Raw genomic sequence first — 19,607 nt, forward strand, 5'->3', positions numbered from 1 at the left:
AAAAGTGCAGGAGCGAAGCGCCGGTGCGACCCCAGAGCTCTACACCCCCATATATACTAGCGGAGCATGTAATCCATAACAGTTTTCTGTGTACAGTTACATGTCAACTGAATGTATGTACAGTTAAACAAACAAACAGAAAACAGCCCTGTGCACCTTGTAGACAGGACCTCTGTGTCTTTACATCCCTTTGAAAGTGGGGCGGAAAAAAAAACCCCTCTCTTGCCTCACAAAGCCCTTTGAAGTTAAAAGAAGAGATTACTTTGCCCATTCAGTATATCTTTAGTTTACAGGAATTCCCTTACTCTGTTATAGAGCGGGCGTATCTGCACTATAGATGTAAACTGCTCTGTCATGACTTCTTCCCGAGGGCAGAGGGCCAGGGGGATAGGCAGGAGCTTCCGGGCCTGGTATGCTTTCAATATTCAGGCCCCCTTTGGGCCCAGAGGTTCGGGCTTTATCAAGCTATTTTGCTGCACTAGGCAAGCTATTACTGCCAGAGTAGACTCTGGATTTAATGGTCTTATGTGTGGGGCCCCCTCTTTATATGGGAATGAGTGTTACTTCACTTCAAATGTGGTAAGCAAGCCCTGCAACGTTTGGGGGTCCTCCTGCTAAATGAGGCCCTAGACTTCTGCCCCAAAGTCCTGCCCTAATGGCACCACTGCTTACCGCTGCACGGAAGAACTGTAGCAAAGCTGTGAGAGCAGGATTGGTCTTCGATGCCCTCCCATGTAACCAAATAATATCACAGGCTGCCAGCACATGCTGACTTCTAGGGTGAGCAGGAGCTTTGAACCCTCAGTCCTTCCTTCCCCTGCCCCATCCCTGTACAACAAGGCTGCTGAATGGCTTTCAGCATGAGGGCCCAGATTCAGTGCTGGAGAAGCTCTTGGCGGCTGTATTCCAGTAGTGGGCAAGGGTGAAAGCAAAGGGCATGGCCAAAAACAGAAGAGCTGGGGATGAAATACCAAAACACCAGGGTATTTTAGCTGAAAGCTCTTCCTGACAACCTTTTCAACCTTTCAGAATGGGGAAAAACCTGCACAACCGCTGGGAAACCACCAAATGATTAGTGGTCAGGGGAAGGGTATGTGGCCATCTGGGGACCCCCAGAGGGCTGGATTGGGACCTGTTATGTATGGGCGGGGGGTACTATGGCTTAGTTATTGTTTTGAACCTTGGCAGCAGCAGTGTGTGGAGCTTCTGCTAAGTTCTGCAGTTCTCTGTGTGATAAATAAAGGACAGTTGTGTTTGAGGCCTGCTGAGTCTTACAGTCATTCCCTCTACCTATGCAACAGGACCCCAGGAGATTTGGTTTGTGGGCCTGAGGTTCACTACCTCCACAGCGTTATGTATGAGGATAAATAATGCTGACAAGGCTCTTGTAAGGATTTACTGAGATGATGAACATGAAGCAGTTTGGTTGTTATTTTGGATCATATAATGCTAAATACAAGTGGGATCTTGTGTGTATAAGGTGTTAAAGAGTTCTCACAACTGTCTGTTATACAAATATTTAAAAGACCACAATACAATCACAAAACAACAAATAGCACAGGAATAGATAAAAGAGACATTAAAATCTAGAACTGGAAGAACAAAATCAAATAAAATTACACAGTGATATCGGAATGGATTTTATCTGGTCAGCCCCAGATAAAATTCCTTTTGCTTAGTTGAACCTGTACATCTCCACCATGAAAAGTCAGCCAAGCTTCTAACCTCAGTCTTCCCCAAGTTCTAGAATGTTGCCTGTCCACCATTCCATGCTGGCTTGGGCTGACAGGAGTTGAAGGCCAAACCATCTGGAGGGCACCAGGCTGGGAGAGACTGTTGTAGCCCAACCAGCAGCACCCAGGCAAGTGCTCTCTCTCTCCCCGCTGTCGTCATCTGCGGCTGATCACTGGCAGTGGACAGGCAACATTCTAGAACTTGGGTGGGGAACCTGTAGCCCTCCAGATGTTGGACTCCAGATGTTGTCAAACTCCAGCATAACCAATGGTCAGAGAAGACAGGAGTTGTAGTCCAACAGCGTCTGGAGGGCAACAGGTTTCCCTCCCCTGTTCTAGCCTCATCCTCCCCTCCCCTTTTCCCTGTGGCAGGTGGTTATTTTAAAATTATTAGGAATTCACAGAATTTGATTGCGAGGCTTAGTATTGCGCAGTAATATGTGCATAGCAGAAGGTTTTTAAAAATCCAAATCACAGGGAAGAATATAAAATATTTGGATACATTACAGTGCTGTCCAGCTTAATAAAAATGTACGCTTCCAACTGTGCTTGCCACCGCTCTGGGCTTGCCTCCCAGGGTCAGGTTTAGCAGCTGGGGAGCTAAGGAACTGCCTGGGGAGCCAGTGACTCCACACCTAAAGCTAACACGGTACTAACAGTTCATGTTCACTTATCAAACTAGTAGGGTGGCCACTTGCGAAACACCAAAAAGGAGGACATGCATCACCAAAAAAGAGGACAAAATGTGCATAAAATATGCATGTGCTAATTTATATGTGCAGATGCAAATTTAGAAATAATTGTTAGAATTTAAATAGCAGTATGGGACATCTTACCATTATGTGGAAGACTAAGAGCGGGTGACCTGTGTGCCTTGCCCTGTCTGCCGTGCAAGTGCTAACTGTTGATGGGCAAGTTCAAGGTCCTGCTCTCTCTTCCGATGGTTTAAGCCAGACTTGGACCCTTCAAAGAAAGGATGACTTCAAAACAGAGGACAGTCCTCTGGCAGCCCCTCAAATAGAGGACTGTCCTCTGTAAAAGAGGACACCTGGGGTGATATCCTATTGGGGCCTTCCGCATGTACGGCTTGGGGCCAGTGGGGCTGGCTGTGTGTGCAAGGCCACAATTGGATACTACCCATGGTCACCCTACAAGCTAGCAACCCTAACCTTTATTATTATTATTCTGGAAAAGTTGCCCCATCAGTGCCCATTGAGCAAATGGTGTGCACACAACTGATTGTGATCCAAATGGTGTGTGCAAATGTATGACCTTATATGACATGGCTAAATTGTGCATCAAAATAAGGAATTAAAAAAAATATTATTATATCCCAGCCTCCTTCCAATCAGAAAACACCCATCCATTATCTGATGAAGTGGGCTCTGGTCTATAAAAGCTTATGCCATAATAAATGTGTCATTCTTCAAGGCGCCACAAGCCTCATGGTTGATGTTTTTGCTGTGACACAGCTACTGCTCTGGAAATGATCCTATGGAAACACAGGGTGCTTCCAGATGAGGCTTTTATTGGGGGACCACCCTGCCTTGTTCATGGAATTTTCTAAGGGGTCTAGAAGATGACATCCTCCCATTTGCAACCCTCCCATGTTTTCCCACTGCTTCCTCTGTCTTTTTTCTTACCATGGAAAATCCGTTAAGGAGTGAAAGAGGGCGTAGTTGTACAATATATTTGTGACCGGTAGTGCTAGGAGCTGTTTGTCTGGAAGTGCCCTGGGAGATTCAAATAAGGATGGATGCATCTGTCAATTTTCTCTCATTTTCTCTGTTTCTCATTTTTCCAAACTTAAGCTTGGTTTGTCACATATCCACATCAACTTGAGGATACCTTTTTTAACATTTGCATGAAAATCTGTACACATGTTTATGTGCATTTCTCCTAATACACAGACTTTTGTATGCAATTTTGTTTAATAAATTCATTTTTTTTGCATATGATTTCCCCTAATATAATGCATTTTTAACATTACTTTAACTAATACACACATTTTTGTATTCAATTTTGGATCAGAGAAGTCCATCACAAAATTTGAAGGAGTGCGAATTTTGAAAGAACTGAATTTCAGTTCATATATAGATCTGAAAGTGCAAAATTAGCAAGTTCATATTAAAATGTAATGCATTTTTAACATTACTTTAACTAATACACACATTTTTGTATTCAATTTTGGATCGGAGAAGTCCATCACAAAATTTGAAGGAGTGCGAATTTTGAAAGAACTGAATTTCAGTTCATATATAGATCTGAAAGTGCAAAATTAGCAAGTTCATATTAAAATGTGAACTGAATGAATTTATCTCACATCTCTAGATACAAGATGAAGTCCTTGCTCAGCCATGAAACTTGCTGGGGTAGCCACGGGAAAGTTTCAACCGGACCTTCTACATAAGGTTGTTGTGAAGATAAAAAGGAGAAGACCTGAAAAACATTATTTTCCCCCCTTCTCATGTTTTTGGTCCTCTTAATCATCCGTGACCCATGAAAAATAACCGGACTCTAGTGAGAAAAGGCTACTTATTACATTGCAGATGGTACTTTCATTCTGCACAGTTTGGTTTCACTGTGGCTCAGGTCTCCTTTCTTCTGAAAGAGGTTTCCCTGTTGGGTACAATATGACTGCTATCAACAGTATTTTGCTTGCAAGGCAGTGTTTCCCAAACTTCTGATACATGTAGAGCACAATCCTATGCATATTTAGATAGATAAAAGTCCTACAACTCCCAGCATGCCCCAGATAGCTATGCTGGCTGAGGCATGCTGGGGGTTGTAGGACTTTTATCTGTCTAAACATGAGTAAGATTGCTCCCTTATTTTCTGGATTATATATTAAGATATATATGAGGGTGGGGTGGAAATAGAGAGAGGTGCTTTTCACTCTTATTTTTTAGGATGTATAAAAGTAAAAATGATAAAAGCCAGAGTAAGGTAAATAAATACATTACTGCCAACACATACACACACACATCCAACATTTCAGATTTTGGTTTGAGCAAACATTCAGCAACAACAACAAAAGCTAATGGCAAGAGTTCTCAGTGAAAGCATTATTTAACAGTACAGTTGGGTTTCTCACTGTAAGACAAATATTGTTCTTCCAAGCATTTCTCTTATCACGTTGCTACAAACCAAACTCAGGCAGTCTAAGCAGAAAGTGTTATACTGAGTATAATGCTTCAGTGTTGTGGGATACATCTTCATGTTAACAAGTGGTTCTTTTCTTTTACACAATTGCTGGAAAAGTTAATTAAAGCTATGATATAGATATGGGTGGATATGCAAACTTTATAGTTCAAAGATGTGTTTTAGTCATGTTTCCACATTATTGTAGATGCCCCTACGCTTTGCGTGCAGGCTGTCATGCAGAACCACAGTTTGAGGTGAAAAGCAATTCACATGATACACACAGGGTAAAGCAAGTGATGGGGCCCACTGAAAGGACAGCAGGATGAATCATCACATATGTGTGAAAGGAAGAGAATATGGAGAATAGAAAGCACAAGAGCAGAGAAGAAAAGAGAACCAGGGGAGATTTCTTCCTGTGTGCGATAAGCAGCCTGAAGTGTTTTGCACTTCACAGAAGTGTGACTGACACGACTTCTTAATAACAGGGTACAATCTGTGGAAAATGTCACTCAGAATGGGTTGGGGTGCGTGTGTGAAGTGGTGGATGTTTAATGAGCCAGCACAGCCCCCGTTTAAATTGCTAGATACCTGGCACACATCCTGTTTACATCTAAAATTGCTAGAAGAACGAGAACCTGACCAACCTGTTTATATCTAAAATTGCTAGAATTCAACCAGCCTGATCAGTAAGGTATGTCTCCTCCATATGACATCTCTGGAGTATCATGGGACACCATGGGGGTCACTGATAAATGCTATCATCATCATCATCATCATCATAGATGGGGTCTATTTATTCTAGCTTGGCCACCAGGACAAAAATGCATTATCAGTGATGAGAGTAGTCACCATCAGTTGACTGAGCAAGAAAAACTCTGAATAGCTCTAGTCTCAGGAATTATTACTCTGAGAGATTTTCCTGGGTTACTGAGCTATGATGCTGCTGGCTTCCCATCTCTAGCCACCTCACCCCCCACCCCCACGGTTATTATCCTCTCCTTAGCAGTCGGACCAAAAGGAGAACAGTATCGATTTGGGACAAGCTGAGCTGACTCATTCTTCTGAGATCAGATCATGCAGCTTTACTTAACAAGGAGGTGAGGTTTATTACTGTCTCCTCTGAGTGTCTGTGGCTGTCCAGGGCCTCAGGAAGAAAAGGTTCTCCTACCCCCTGTTACCCAAAGCTGTTAACTGGAAACGCCAAGGACTGAACCTGCGACCTTCTGCATACCAAGCAGGTGCTCTACCATGGCTGGCTCCAGGTTCAAAGGGACCCTTAGCAAAGTGCCTTTTGGTGGCAGGCAGTAGCAGGCAGCACCAATGCTCTCAACAGCATCAGGCGCCGCCATTTTCATTTCCCCAAATGCTCCCAACATGGCATTGCTCTGGGGCACACCAGTTTAATTTCCTACAGTGCCCCTGAGCAGTGCTGCATCACAGGCATTGTGGGAAATTAAAATGGCCACTACCCAGAGCAGTACTATGTCAGGAGCATTGTGGGAAATTAAAATGGCCACTGCCCAAAGCAGGGGAAGCACACTTCAGTTTTCAAGGGAAGCAAAGGGCAGGTGGCTGATCAGCAGTGGGTGCTGGGGCCCCGGCACCAGACCGAGGATGCCATGCGTTGGGGCCAGTGTCAGCTCCAGGTTTTGGGGGGCTCTTGAATGAGACCCCTTAATGGATCCCCTCCTTCAGTCAATCTACCTTCTCACTGCCATCATCTCCAGCTGCTGCTCCTCCTCCTCCTCCTCATCACTGCTGTCATCTGCATGCTTGCCAGGCAGACAGCGAGCAAGCAGGCTGTGGCGTCTCCTCCTTCTCACCACCACCGTTGTCTGGGTCACAGTGAGAGGCAGGCAAACAAGCGGGTTGCAAGGATGAAGAGGAGGGGGTCTTGGCAGTGGGCCCCCTGCCAGAGTGTGGGCCCTCGGCCAATGCCCGACCATCCTGAGCCTTGATGCCAGCCCTGGCTGGGACTGCACTCTATCGCTGAACTATGGGCCCTCTCCAACAATATCGCTGCAATCAAAGACATAAAAAGCAAAACATTTCTGATCTGAATGCTTGCTCTAGATGAGCTGTTCATGACAATTTTGTAGCAGTAGATTGAAGAGAAGTGTGAAGCCAAGTCCCTCTTTGCTTTATTGGCAGAAGATGGGGTAATGAGTTCAATTATCATAGCCTTTTGTGGCTCCATGCTGAAGACACTTGAGATGAGAGCCGCCCCTGGGTTATACTCCTGTAGGAAAATGCAACTAGAAATGAGCCTGAGGGCAGGGCGCAGGACAAGGATGTTGGGACAATGGAGCAGCGGGAGCGATGGCCCTTCTACTGAAGGCACTTACATACTGGTAGGGCACCGAAAAGAAGAACCATCCAGTTCGACCTGAAGTTGAGTAGTTTCCAAAAGTCCAGTGGTGGTGTCCTCCCATAGAGAAGATGGACCTAGGAAGAGATACATTTCAGGTGAGCGGCATGTGTCTGGAACTATCCAAAGCAGTTCTGTACCCCCAGCCCTGAACACTTGGTAATGGAGGCACTTCTGGCTTTCAGAGGCACAAACTGAACGGACTATATTTAACTCAGACGACATAAAATACTCAGTTCCAAACTGGCAGCTCTGGGTGCTTCCTCCTCTTTGGCTTCAGTGCTCCTCCCCCCTTGTGTGTGCCTCAGTAGTCAAACTTGTACCATGTCTCTGTGTCTTGTTTCCTCCCTGACACCACCTTGCCCCACTTCCTGCTCTTTCAATACACTTCTTTTGCAGGGCTTGGTGCCTGGCAATGGGCAGTGAAGAGTGTTTTTCTCCCTGACTGTTGGTTCAAGGGTTTTCCCCCACTCAGCGACTTCCTTCAGGCTTTCCTTTCCATTTTTGAGCCATCTCTCCCTCTCCCCCATACCCACTCACTCGCAGGCTCTCTCTCTCTCTCTTACTGTCCCCCCGCCATGTCATTCCCAACTGTTAGCCTCCAATCCCTCATTTATTTGTTCATTTGTTTATTACTTTTTGATACTGCCCAATAGCTGAAGCTCTCTGGGAGGTTCATAACTTTGGAACTCTCCACTTTTGCTTCAAGTGGGTATGCTAGTTAAAAGCCAAACCTATTTCTTCTTGAAACTGTAGTTTCAAAACATGAAACCAAATATATGGTAGTTTTTGGACAGCAGGGCGCATCTTTAGCTCTTTGTGGTCAATGGGAATAGGGTTTGCCCCAGTGCTCATCTGCAGAGCGCGCAGTTTCATTTGAGCCCAGAACTAAATCTATGTCATTCCAGTAAGTGTCATTCCAGTAAGTGGCATTTTATTCACACATAACCTGGCAGCTCAGGATTAGGATTATGTCAGACCTGCCACCCTCTTTCCAGAATGTATTCCATGATGGATCCCCCCCCCCCACAATTACCTTTTGTCCTATCATAATGTGACCATTGGTAGCATATACTTCTGCAGTTTTTTGGTGTGTGTGTGTTAGAGGTATGGGTGGTTCCAGATGGAGGGCTCCTAGTGCTACCAATCTGAAGGCATTGTGTAGCTATTCCATCTTTTCTTCCATAATGGCTTTTCTATGGTAAGAAAAAAGGTGGAAGAAATGATGGGAAAACACAGGAAGGGTTATGAGTAGAAGCAGTGCAGGCTCCAGGTTTTTCAGGGCCTTTGGGCAAGACACCCTCAATGGGCCCCCTTCCTCTGTGAGTCTAAGAACATAAGAAGCCCCCTGCTGGATCAGGCCAAATGCCCATCTAGTCCAGCATTCTGTTCACTTGGTGGCTACCGGCTGCCAGTTGGAAACCCAGAAGCACGACACGAGCCCAATAGAAGCCTCCTGCCCATGTTCCCCAGCAGCTGGTGTACACAGGCATACTGCCTCTGACAGTGGAGGTAGCATAGAGCCATCAGGACTGGAGTAGCACCCACTGATAGCCTTGTCCTCCAGGAATTTGTCTAACCTGTAATAAATAAATAAATAAATAAATGTGAACGTAATAATAAATTATACATAAATAAAGGTCTGGAACTAACATTTCAGGTCCGGCCCCACAAAGGGCTGTGCATCCTGCGCCGATCTCCCTAGTCCACTTTTAGCTATCAGCACAAGGATTGGCACAGTCCCCGTGTGGATTATAAGTGTCAGACACACCAATTCAGCACAACTGTAAACTCCTTCTTCTGAAAGCAGGCCAACAGCCATTGTTGGAAGCAGCTTCAGAACATAAGAAGCCCCCTGCTGGATCAGGCCAAGGGACCATCTAGTCCAGCATTCTGTTCACTTGGTGGCCACCGGCTGCCGGTTAGAAACCCAGAAGCATGACACGAGCCCAATAGAAGCCTCCTGCCCATGTTCCCCAGCAGCTGGTGTACACAGGCATACTGCCTCTGACAGTGGAGGTAGCATAGAGCCATGAGGACTGGAGTAGCACCCATTGATAGCCTTCTCCTCCAGGAATCTGTCTAACCTGCCTTTAAAGCCATCCAAGTTGGTGCCCATCACTACGTTTGTGGAAGCAAATCCCATAGCTTAGCGACCGTCTCACCACCTGCTCGTGCCCCGCACCCCCTCTCTCATCGTGGCCACCACTCGTTTGCTTGACAGACAGAGAGACGGCGAGCGAGTGGGCCGCAGCGCCTCCTGCTCCCCCTTCTCACCAGCTCCGTTGTCTGGGCCAGAGCGAGAGGCAGGGGACCGAAGGCGGGTGAAGAGGAGGAGCGACAGCCCGTGGGCCTCGCTGGGCTGTGGGCCTCGGCAGGTGCCTGCCCGTGCCTCCCTGGCCCGGCCCTGAGCAGAAGACAGCAATGCCCTGACCCCCGTACAGCCCTGCGAATGGTGCAGAGCGATGGGGTCATGAAAGGCTGGTCTCGACGCACCCTATAGTTCACATGTTGAACTGTGTCCTATAGCTGAAATTGAACAGCCCTGCCTCTACGGCCAGATTAGAAGGGTACTTTGGCAATGAACGCTAATAAGTGGATGGTAACCCTGGACTGTCATATATCGACTGAAGCGTTACTTTGCCAGGAGACAAAGGTAATACCTACACATTGCCTTAATTCCTAAGCATATTTACCCAGAAGTAAATGCCCTGGATTTTAATGGAATTAATTTCCAAGTAAGCTTTAATTACCAGGTCACAACCTGGAGTTGCCTCCTGCACTTTTCAATCTACCACAGATTCTACAGCATTTCTGGCCCACCTTGTCCCTAGTCCTCCCCCCACCCCTGTTATGTAGCACACCAGCAGTCCCAGTTCATTATTCAGGACGAATTAGTCTGGAATAAAAGTGTGACATTTTGAATATGCCTTAGTCCTCATTTCTATAAAACATCAGCTGAGGCAGACCTGTATGTTGGCATGACCACCTGCCCCAACCCTCTGCCACTGAGAAATGTCCAAGAAGTACAGTGGTCATATATGCATTGTCAAAAAAGAGGACAAAAGGGGGCATAGATTTGCATTAACTTTGTATTTGCCAATTATTATTGTTGTTGTTGTTGATGTTAACATTTCTATACCGCCCCAGAGCTGAAGCTCTCTGGGTGGTTTACAGAAGTTAAAACATGCAATATACCGTGTATAGGTATATGTATATGTACAGATGCAAATGCAGAAATAATTACTATAAATAGCCAGGCAATGCATCTGACCAGGGCCAGTCCTACCCTTAGGCGGAATGAGGCCGCCACCTCAGATGCCAGAGGATGGGGCAGTGGTGGCAGCCACCCCCCTCACACCATTCCCCTAGAGTACCCTAAGTTAGGCTTCCCTGCATTCCCCAGGCTAGCATGCTGCCCTTATTCCAGTGGAGGATGTTGTTCTGTCCGCAGTGTTGAAGTAAGTTTCACCAGCCAGTTCAGTTGGTTTCTGTAAGTGGAATGGGAAGGGCGCCATCTTGTCCTTCACCTCAGGCAGCAAAATGTCTTCGGCCAGGCCTGCATCTCACCATAGTGGGGAAGACATTGACCGGGTGACCTGTGTGGCTTACTCAGTCTGCTGTCCAGGTGTTGATGGGCAACTGCTAGCTCCCTGCTCTCCTTTCTTATGGTTCTTTGCCTTTAAACCAGACCTGGGCTGACAGCCCTTTAAACTGAAGATTATTTCAAAAGAGGCCTGTCATCTGGTAGTCCTTCAAACAGAGGACTGTCCTCTATAAAGCACAACACATGGCCAACCTAGAAGACCCCAGTGTGTCAAAGTCCTTTGAGTTCAGGAACTCTTCAAGTGGTTCTCTCTTTCAGGCTTCGAAGTCTTCATAATAACAACTCCTAATAAAAGGATAGCTTGAAAGAGTTTCCTTCTTTCACTACTCCCTTCAGCCTCTTGGGAAATCGTGAAGACAAGTGCTGTCCCTCTCTGCATTTGTTTCTCAGCGAGTCCCCTGGGCTATGGGGAACTCCCCTCTCACTGGGAAATTCAGGTGTAGTCACAAAGGAGGGGGAGTCCCTGATAAACTGATGAGACTATGAAGTGGAGGACCGCTGCATAAATGGCCACATGTGGAGATGGAAACTTCCGGACAGTAAGGGAGACCCTGTAGCTTGTTCAGCAGTGAACAAATCCTCCCATGGAGGTTATCATTTTGAAAAGCGGAGAAGGGAATTTATAATGTTGCTCTTCAGAAGGGGAAAAAAAACAAGTGTTTTAAAATAGCTATTAGCGATGCGCAAAGTTGGGTAAAAAGTGAGCATTTGTCATATGCGCTCGCGCCCAGACACACACACACACACAGGTCATGTGTATATGATCCAGATTATGTACAGCAGACAATACCTTGGTAGCTTTCATTTCTGCAATGTTGCTACTTTCATCTATGCAATTCTATTGAAGTGTGATATAGATTGCAAAAACAAGTTGGGAGATTTTGGATTTTTTTAAAAAAGGTCTTTCTAAAAAAAGAATTGTTAACACCCACAAGAAATGTAGCACACTGTTGACAAAATGATAAATATCACTGGCAAATCTTTCAAAGATATATTTCTCCTTCCAGAGTCCCCCATCTGGGAGGCCTTGTTGCTTTAATTTAAACTGATGTTTTCCTCTTCAAACAGTGCCTATTAATTCTTACTGCAAAAATATTCAAATTTAAAATGGTATTCCACATTGAAGGCTATTTTAATTAGTAAAATAGCGGCACCCCTTCCTTCCCGACCATCTGCTTCCATCGGTAGTACATGCCCTGGTCTCCTCTCGTTTAGATTACTGTAATGCACTCTACGTGGGGTTACCCTTGAAGACGGTTTGGAAGCTGCAGCCGGTACAGAACGCGGTGGGTCGCCTGATTAAAGGCAGCCACCGGAGAGATCACATCACTCCAGTACTGAAGGAGTTGCACTGGTTACCAGTTGTTTTCCGGGCCAAATTCAAGGTGTTGGTTTTGACCTTTAAAACCCTATATGGTTCCGGCCCAGCCTATCTTAAGGAGCGCCTCCAGCAGCACCAGACAGGCCGCTTAACAAGATCAGCCTCGGATGGCCTTCTCTCTGTCCCATCAGCCAGGACAGCTAGACTGGTGGGGATGAGGGAGAGGGCCTTTTCTGTAGTGGCCCCCACTCTGTGGAACTCCCTCCCTAGGGAACTCCGCCACCCCCTCTTTAATGAGCTTCCGCCATGCATTAAAAACGTGGTTGTTCAGGCAGGCATTTGGGGTGGGTTAGGGTATTTTAGAAAATGTTTTTACTGTAGAATTTTATTGCTTTAAACTGTTTTATTGTACACTGTACATCGCCCAGAGTGGCTGGGTGACCAGCCAGATGGGCGATTAATAAATTTAATAATAAAATAAAATAAATAGTACGTAAGGTATACCTCCAATGGCCTCTTCTTCCATTTTAGAGGGTTGGAACCAGACCTACTGCGCAATCCTATGCACATCTACTCAAAAGTCAGTCCCATTGAATTAAACGGTGTGTATATGATTGCAGCCTCAGTCATGCTTGGCATAGACCATTGAAATCAATGGGATTTAAATTAGTAATGACTAAAGCCTCACTGATTTCAGTGGGTCTTCTCTAAGCATGACTAAAGACTTCTTCACATGGAACTTTTATTCTGCTAGTGAGATTGCTCTCTCATGGAAGTTTGCCCCCCTTAAGAAGACATCCTTAACCTCCAGGGCATCTCTCACACTAAATGACCTTTATTCCATTTTTTAAAAGGTAGGAAATAATGAGCTATCAAATTACAGTGCTTGAGTTCCTCTTGACGTTTCTCCATGAAAAGAGGAAAACCCACTGCTTGAGTTCCCTCCGTGGAAAAAGAAAAGCTGCAATAAGCGGAGCTAGACCAATGAAACATATGGAAGACTCAGATAAGGGGGGAAAAGGAGGGGGAAAGGTGGAGGGAGGAAGTGAATGTAAAGGGAGTCCATTGTGATCCTGCATTTAAAACGGAAGCAGAAAGCCCCATTTTAAACCTGGGATTTTAGGCTGGTGTAGAGATGCTCTCTGTCTTGATCCAACCTAGAGTCTTACTGAGTGAACCGCTGATTGGAAACATGTTGGATTCTTACAAAACTTGGTCACTTGAAGGACATATCCCAGTGTATGACATTTGAATGACAGACTGCACAATCTGAGGATAATTAATGACGCAGATGTCCCTGAGTAGCATTCAGCATAGGACCCAAGATGTTTAGAGATCTACAGTCCAATCCTTCAGGTTTAAATTTTAAATAATTACTATCTAAATTCAAACTGATAATTGTAAATGGAAAAGGCCCTGCTGAGAAGGATGGGTGCTTTACACTTATTTCATATGAAGGTAGAAGTATAGCAGATGTCATTTCTATAGATGCAATTAACTGGAATTTGTTTAAGAAACTTGCTATACCCTTAAGAATCTCTTTACCCCACCTTTCTCCAATCCTGGTGCCCTCCAGAGGTGTTGGACTACATTGCCCATCATGCCCAGCTAGCATGGCATCAGGACCAGTTTCATGAAGGTTGCATTACGCTGTCAGAGACTGTGCACTTTGAAAGTTTTTGACAGATGGAATCCTGAGTTAGGCTGTGGGCCACTGTGTTGTTCTTAGCATCTCTCCGAGCTTTGGCTGATCTCTGTTGCTCAGCTACTCTTATCAGTAGTTTGGGTTCTGTGCTCTCACTTGCAGTGATGTAATGTCTGGACTATGTATGAAGCTTCTGTAGAAACATCTGGTCTCTTGCTTCCAGTAACCTGGTAACTTACATCTCTCCCCAGGGTCTGCAATGGATGCATTTGCAGATCAGTCCATGCCTGAGAAGAACCAATCTCTAGCCATTCTTCAGACCCTTGAAGACTACAAATATGGCTCAGTCCTTGCGGTTTTTCATGTTTCTGAGGTATGTTGCCTGGCTTACACAGGCGACTTAATCACAGGCCCAACACACACAGAGCACCTTTGCATAGCCTCCTTCCCCCACAGCTGCATAGAGCTAGTTTATGGTTTTAAAAGGTTGATTTTTCTTTAAAATTATTGGTTGTAACTCCGGGGGGTACCCAATTAATCCCTTCCACTAACTGAATGGTTTCCATCAATGAAACAGGGAGGGGTGATTCCTTCGCCCCCTGAAGCCCCCAACATGCTCTCAAAATCTGCTCTGGAGATTTTGAAGGAGCTGCAGGAGAGGAGAGTAAATCTGGATTTTGTCCAATGTTATTAGGATCCATTTTGGAAAGATCACTTTTCAGATGGCATAATGATTCACCATAAGAAGCATGAACTTGATCTACTTCTCGCAGAGGTCAGCTGTAAAACATTTATGTAGATGATAGCCCAATACCTGCATTTGAAGCAATGTGTTGTTTTGCATTTTCACCTTCATTCTTCTTCTTTTCAATTCTAAGGATGTATTTATTTGAGATGTTCGTGTATCCTGCCATTAACAACAGTTTTTTAAATAATCCATTCAATTCAGTGGAGCAGAGAAAATCCAAATGTAAAAATAAATTAAGATACAGTATTCAAAAACACTTACTAGTCCCTCCCAAATGTCAGCATGAATGGGCTCTGGTAAACATCTGGGAAGCTATTCCACTGTCCCAGGGCAGTAGCTGACATTTATTTATTTATCTGAGTTTATTTGCTGCTCTTCAGTCAAGAAGAGTGACATAGATTAAAATAAAAATAAAAATAGAACTACAGATGAAAGTAGACATACAGATCAAATCGAACAGACTGGAAGGCAGCAAGGCTTACCAAATTCCAGTGTTAACAAATCAATTACAATGGAGAAACCTTATAAATGTGTGCGAATAAAAGGCCTTCACCAGGTGCCACAAATTAAATGAAGATGGCATCAGTTGAGCCTTTCTGTGCAGGGCATTCGAAAGACTGGGCACCAACACTGAAAAGACCCCATTTTGAAACACCACCTGCCTTACTTCTAGTAGTAGAAGGTGTGGAGAAGAGCCTTAGAAAATTCACATGAGAGGTGATCCTTTAGGTCAGCTTTCCCCAACCTAGTGCCCTACAGATGTTGTGGACTGCAACTCCCAACATTCCTGGCCATTGGTCATGCTGGCTCGGGCTGATGCAAGTTGAAGTTCAAAACATCTGGAGGACACGTTTGAGGAAGGCTGCTTTAGGTCTCCAGGGCCCTGCATCTTGTGTCAGTGATCATCACCTTTAACAATGATGGCATATGAATCAGGACACTCTGTGAAGTTCCTGTTTATTATGTGTGCTCGGGGGGGTACATTTGGGCGGTGACCTCACAGTTGTGGAAAATAAACTGCCCTGTCAACATACAAAGTATCTGTATGTGGTGGGTGGTGCAGCCCAGAGACATTCCACTGGGTGTTCTGCCATCAAAGTCAATTGTATTTCAACAGGTTGCATGCAATCTATATAAGAATATGGTAGTGTAACACTTATTACTAGGGATCTACCAGACTGATTTTGCTCTTTTAAAAAAAATAAAAATTGAAGGCTGAGGAGTGTAGACCTGCAGAAAATTTCGAAACTTTGAAAAAGTGCAAAGCTTGAGCTTTAATAGCGAAGCTGAAGCTCAAATATTTTGGCCACCTAATGCGAAGAGAAAACTCTCTGGAAAAGACCCTGATGCTGGGAAAGACTGAAGGCAAAAGGAGAAGGGGACGGCAGAGGATGAGATGGCTAGATAGCATCACTGATGCGATGAATATGAACTTGAGCACGCTCCGGGAGAGAGCGCAGGACAGGAAGGCCTGGCGTGCTATGGTCCATGGGGTCACGAAGAGTCGGACACAACTGAACGACTGAACAACAACAATATTTATTTGGTCCGTGCCAAACAGCGTCCTATCGCTGTACGGTTCTGTGCTGGTTTATTTGCTCCATGCCGAAACTGCCTGATCTGACATCCCACGTTTTCGACCTCTGTTACCTGCATCTTCCCACTTTCCTTTTTTCTGTTTCTGTTTGGGTTTGTTTTTATTCATTTTGCTTCACTGGTGCTGCTAGGCCTCAGGGCGGTTGCTAGGGCAACAGCCATGATCCCCCCTTGGGTTGGGTTGTTTTGAGTGGGATGAATCGCAGAGTGAGGAAGGAGGGGCTGCTCCTGCTCCTCCTGTGATGCTGTGTGCAGGGGTGGTGGTGTATGTGTGTGAGAGGGGGTAGTATGGGGGGTGACATGGCAAGAGTGGGTGGGGTGCAAGACTGGCGCCATATTGGAGGCCCTTGCTCAGGGACAGTGAGGAAAAGGCGGTGTTCTTCCTTCTCTCCCCACCCCCATCTCACCTTTTTCTTTTTCAGGCCCAGATGAAGGAGGGGGTGGGGCTTTGGGGGTGGGGGCTTGGAATATGTGCAGCAGAGGAGGGGTGAGTCTGTCTGCGCTTTCATGTAATGGGAAAGGGTTCTTATTGGAAGGAGGGGGGCTGTGTCAGTGAATGAGAGGGAGGGAGGTGGGTTGGAAGACCTGTTTGGTATGGTGGGGGGAGGCTTGCTTCAATGTAGTGCGGGAGGTCATATTATTGGGGTGCTCCCTGAAGAGAAGCTGATGCGGGACATAATTGGAAAGTTGAGAGAGGAAGACAGAGGGAAAGAAAGAAACGCAGCCTGAACGTTGTTCCAGTCACAAGGGAAACGGCCAAATATATTTTAATCCAATCATTCTCAGACTAGTACCACCCGTGGCAACACAGGCTTTACACAATGACCTCCTGCCTCCTCGAAAATGCACCAGAGCAGGAACAATGTTATCTTATGCAACCGAACACACGCATGAAAATTAAGTCATAATAAGCTGACAGAAATTCCTGGGGCTCGAAGCATGGGCTTTCTCATCTCCCTCCTGCCACTCCTTGTGGTGAGCCACTCACGGCTCCAGGGTGAAGGCTCTAAGAAGGTGACAGACTTTTGTCAGAACAGAAAGCATCAAGTACGCTGCAGTTATACGCTCGCCCACGCTTTCCCTGAAGTCTGGAAGCTTTGTCAATGGCATTGAAGGCACAAAGAATGGCCCGGATATTTCCCCATTTCTCCCCCATTCTAAAAGGTTGAAATGCCTCTCCTAAGGCTTAGATACTGGCCATAAGAGCTTCAAGCTACAGTAGGCTGGCATTTTTGGTATTTTGCCATGTTTGCCTTTGGCCCCACCCACCACTGGAATCCAGGCTCCAAGATCTTCTCTGAAATCAGTTTTGGGCAAAAGAGGTTCCCCACTTCTGTTTTTAAGCATTCTGTTATGCCTTCACACCCCAAGTTCTTTGGGGATGCAAGTCTGTTACTCAGGGTTTGATTTCTTTGGAACAAGGTTACTGGGGACTGAGGTTGTCTCTACACCTGGATTTTGTTGTGCATTCGTCATTCCTCAAGCATGGGATTTTCCAGGTGCTTTACATGATGTCGTTGTCCTCCAGTGGTTTTCCCACACTTTCCCCCTGCTTATCCCATACTACTTCAGAACAGGGAAAATGTGATATTTCCTCTGGTCATGCCATGAAAGTGCCAGCACCAGCCCATGTACTTGTACCATGATGAAATGAGCTGCTGTGTGTGGGTACTTGCAACGGGTGTGGTTATGATGATGGCAATGGCAACAACAGAGTGAGTGTCACCCCGCCACGACTGCACCCTTCCGCTTCCTCGTCATTCCGTATTGTTTGCCAGCACAGCACAATGCAGTGGGGGCCCACGAGAGCGGCAGAGCAGCACTCCACCATGCTGTGATTATGAAACAGCCAAACCTGGCACATCACGGAATAGCCAGCACAGCGGCATTCTGGTGGTCTGTTGCCCAAGCGAAAGCTGTGTCTTGGGGGGTGGAGTTTTGATGAGGTTACTCTCTATCCATATTGTGTGGCTGTGTCAATCATAACCCACTGGCCAGTAATCTGCAAGCAGAGGGAAAGGGGCAGGTACCATGGAGGAAATTGCATGATGCCCCTGCTGCATCTAAGGGTGTGTCATGCAAGAGTAGTGATGTTTACAAGAGGCTCTGCCCTCCACCCCCCTGTGAAAAGATAATAAGCAGAATGTAGTGAGATAAAAACAACCAGTGGACAGAGCCCATGCTTGAACAGGAATTAGAAACAGCGGTACAAGGTGGGAAAAACCAGTTGTGTGGAGAAGCCCTGACTGGCATTTTGTGATATATGGTCTGTTGAGATACATAGATAGCGATTAAGCGTAGATGGGGATTCACAGCATGAACATCTAACAATGAGTTCCCACATCAGATCTCTGTAGACACAAGCTATAAAATATGGTTACAGAGCTCAAAGTCAGCCCTCTGATTCTGTCTGAGTCTTCCCCACTGCCCAAACTGCCATCTTCCTCAGACACAAACCTTTATGACTTCATTCCCAGAGAAGAGAGTGGGGAGAAGGGGGAGGAAGAAAGACATGCCCCCCTTGTAGTCTCTGGCTGTTTCCTTTGTTAATGCAAAGCGCCTTAACAAGAAAAGCTTGGGAAGTGACAATGAGGGAGAGGGTCCTCTTGGTGGTGGCTCCCCATCTGTGGAAAGAGCTCCCCAATGAGGTCTGCCTGGCACCAACATTATTATCTTTTTGGTGCCAGGTTAAACCTTATAACTTTTCCCAGGCATTTGGCAGCACATTATGAGTTTTAATTGGTTTTGGATGTGCCTTTAGTTATAACTGATAGTTCAAAATTGTTTTTAGTTATATGTTGTTAGTGTATATTGTCTGTGTGCTTTTATGTAAATGGATTTTAAACTTTGTATATTGTACTTTAATGTTTTAACTTCTGTAAACCACCCAGAGAGCTTCAGTTATGGGGTGGTATAACTATGTAATAAATAATAATAACAAAAAGAAGGTACTGTGCATTTTGCGAGGATTATTAGCAAGTCGAAGGCTCTGAACAGGTATGCCTCAGCCGGTCTACAACTGAGGGTGCTTCCAGATAAGCCTTGTATCATGTCATTGCCCTTCCTCCATCATAGAATTTTACAGGTGTGTCCATCCAGACGGTGTCATCTTTCACCCGTTTGCCCACCGCTCCTTCAGTCTTTTTCCTTCTCACTGAAAATCCATAGAGGGAAAGACAGAATAGCTGCACAAGACCTGTTGATTGGTAGCATGGAGCTCTTTGTCTGGAAGATGAAGATTTCTGTGAAGCGGTTTCATATCAGGGTCCTTGTCCTTCTTAACAATTTTGTTTTCTATTCAGAAAAAAAAGATGGAAGTAGGGATGGCGGAAAATTCCGCCACAGATTTCAGTGAGGCCGAATGCCAGTGCATTCACCCACACCCAAAATCCACGCCACACCCAAAATCTGTGGCGGAATGGCCTGCCCCCCCGCCCCCCCCCAC

At 45.6% G+C, this 19,607-nt stretch overlaps 1 long non-coding RNA gene across 2 annotated transcripts in view; it reads right to left on the reverse strand.

Annotated features, from left to right (window-relative positions):
• Positions 1–204: 204 nt before the first annotated feature.
• The window catches only part of LOC146347321 (uncharacterized), a 39,708-nt gene continuing 20,305 nt past the window's right edge, over positions 205–19,607 (reverse strand). The window contains exons 2-4 of one of the 2 annotated variants that reach the window (XR_014790258.1): positions 8,282–19,456; positions 7,223–7,322; positions 205–4,352 (exon numbers count right to left, since the gene is read on the reverse strand). This is a non-coding gene — a long non-coding RNA (uncharacterized LOC146347321). Of the gene's footprint in view, positions 7,117–7,222; positions 7,323–8,281; positions 19,457–19,607 lie in introns of both variants that reach the window. The other variant, XR_014790257.1, reaches the window with a different exon arrangement.

This window comes from Heloderma suspectum, chromosome 4 (assembly GCF_057233095.1).
Source record: "Heloderma suspectum isolate Gila_16-S chromosome 4, 16-S_ref, whole genome shotgun sequence".
Lineage (NCBI taxonomy): Eukaryota > Metazoa > Chordata > Lepidosauria > Squamata > Helodermatidae > Heloderma > Heloderma suspectum.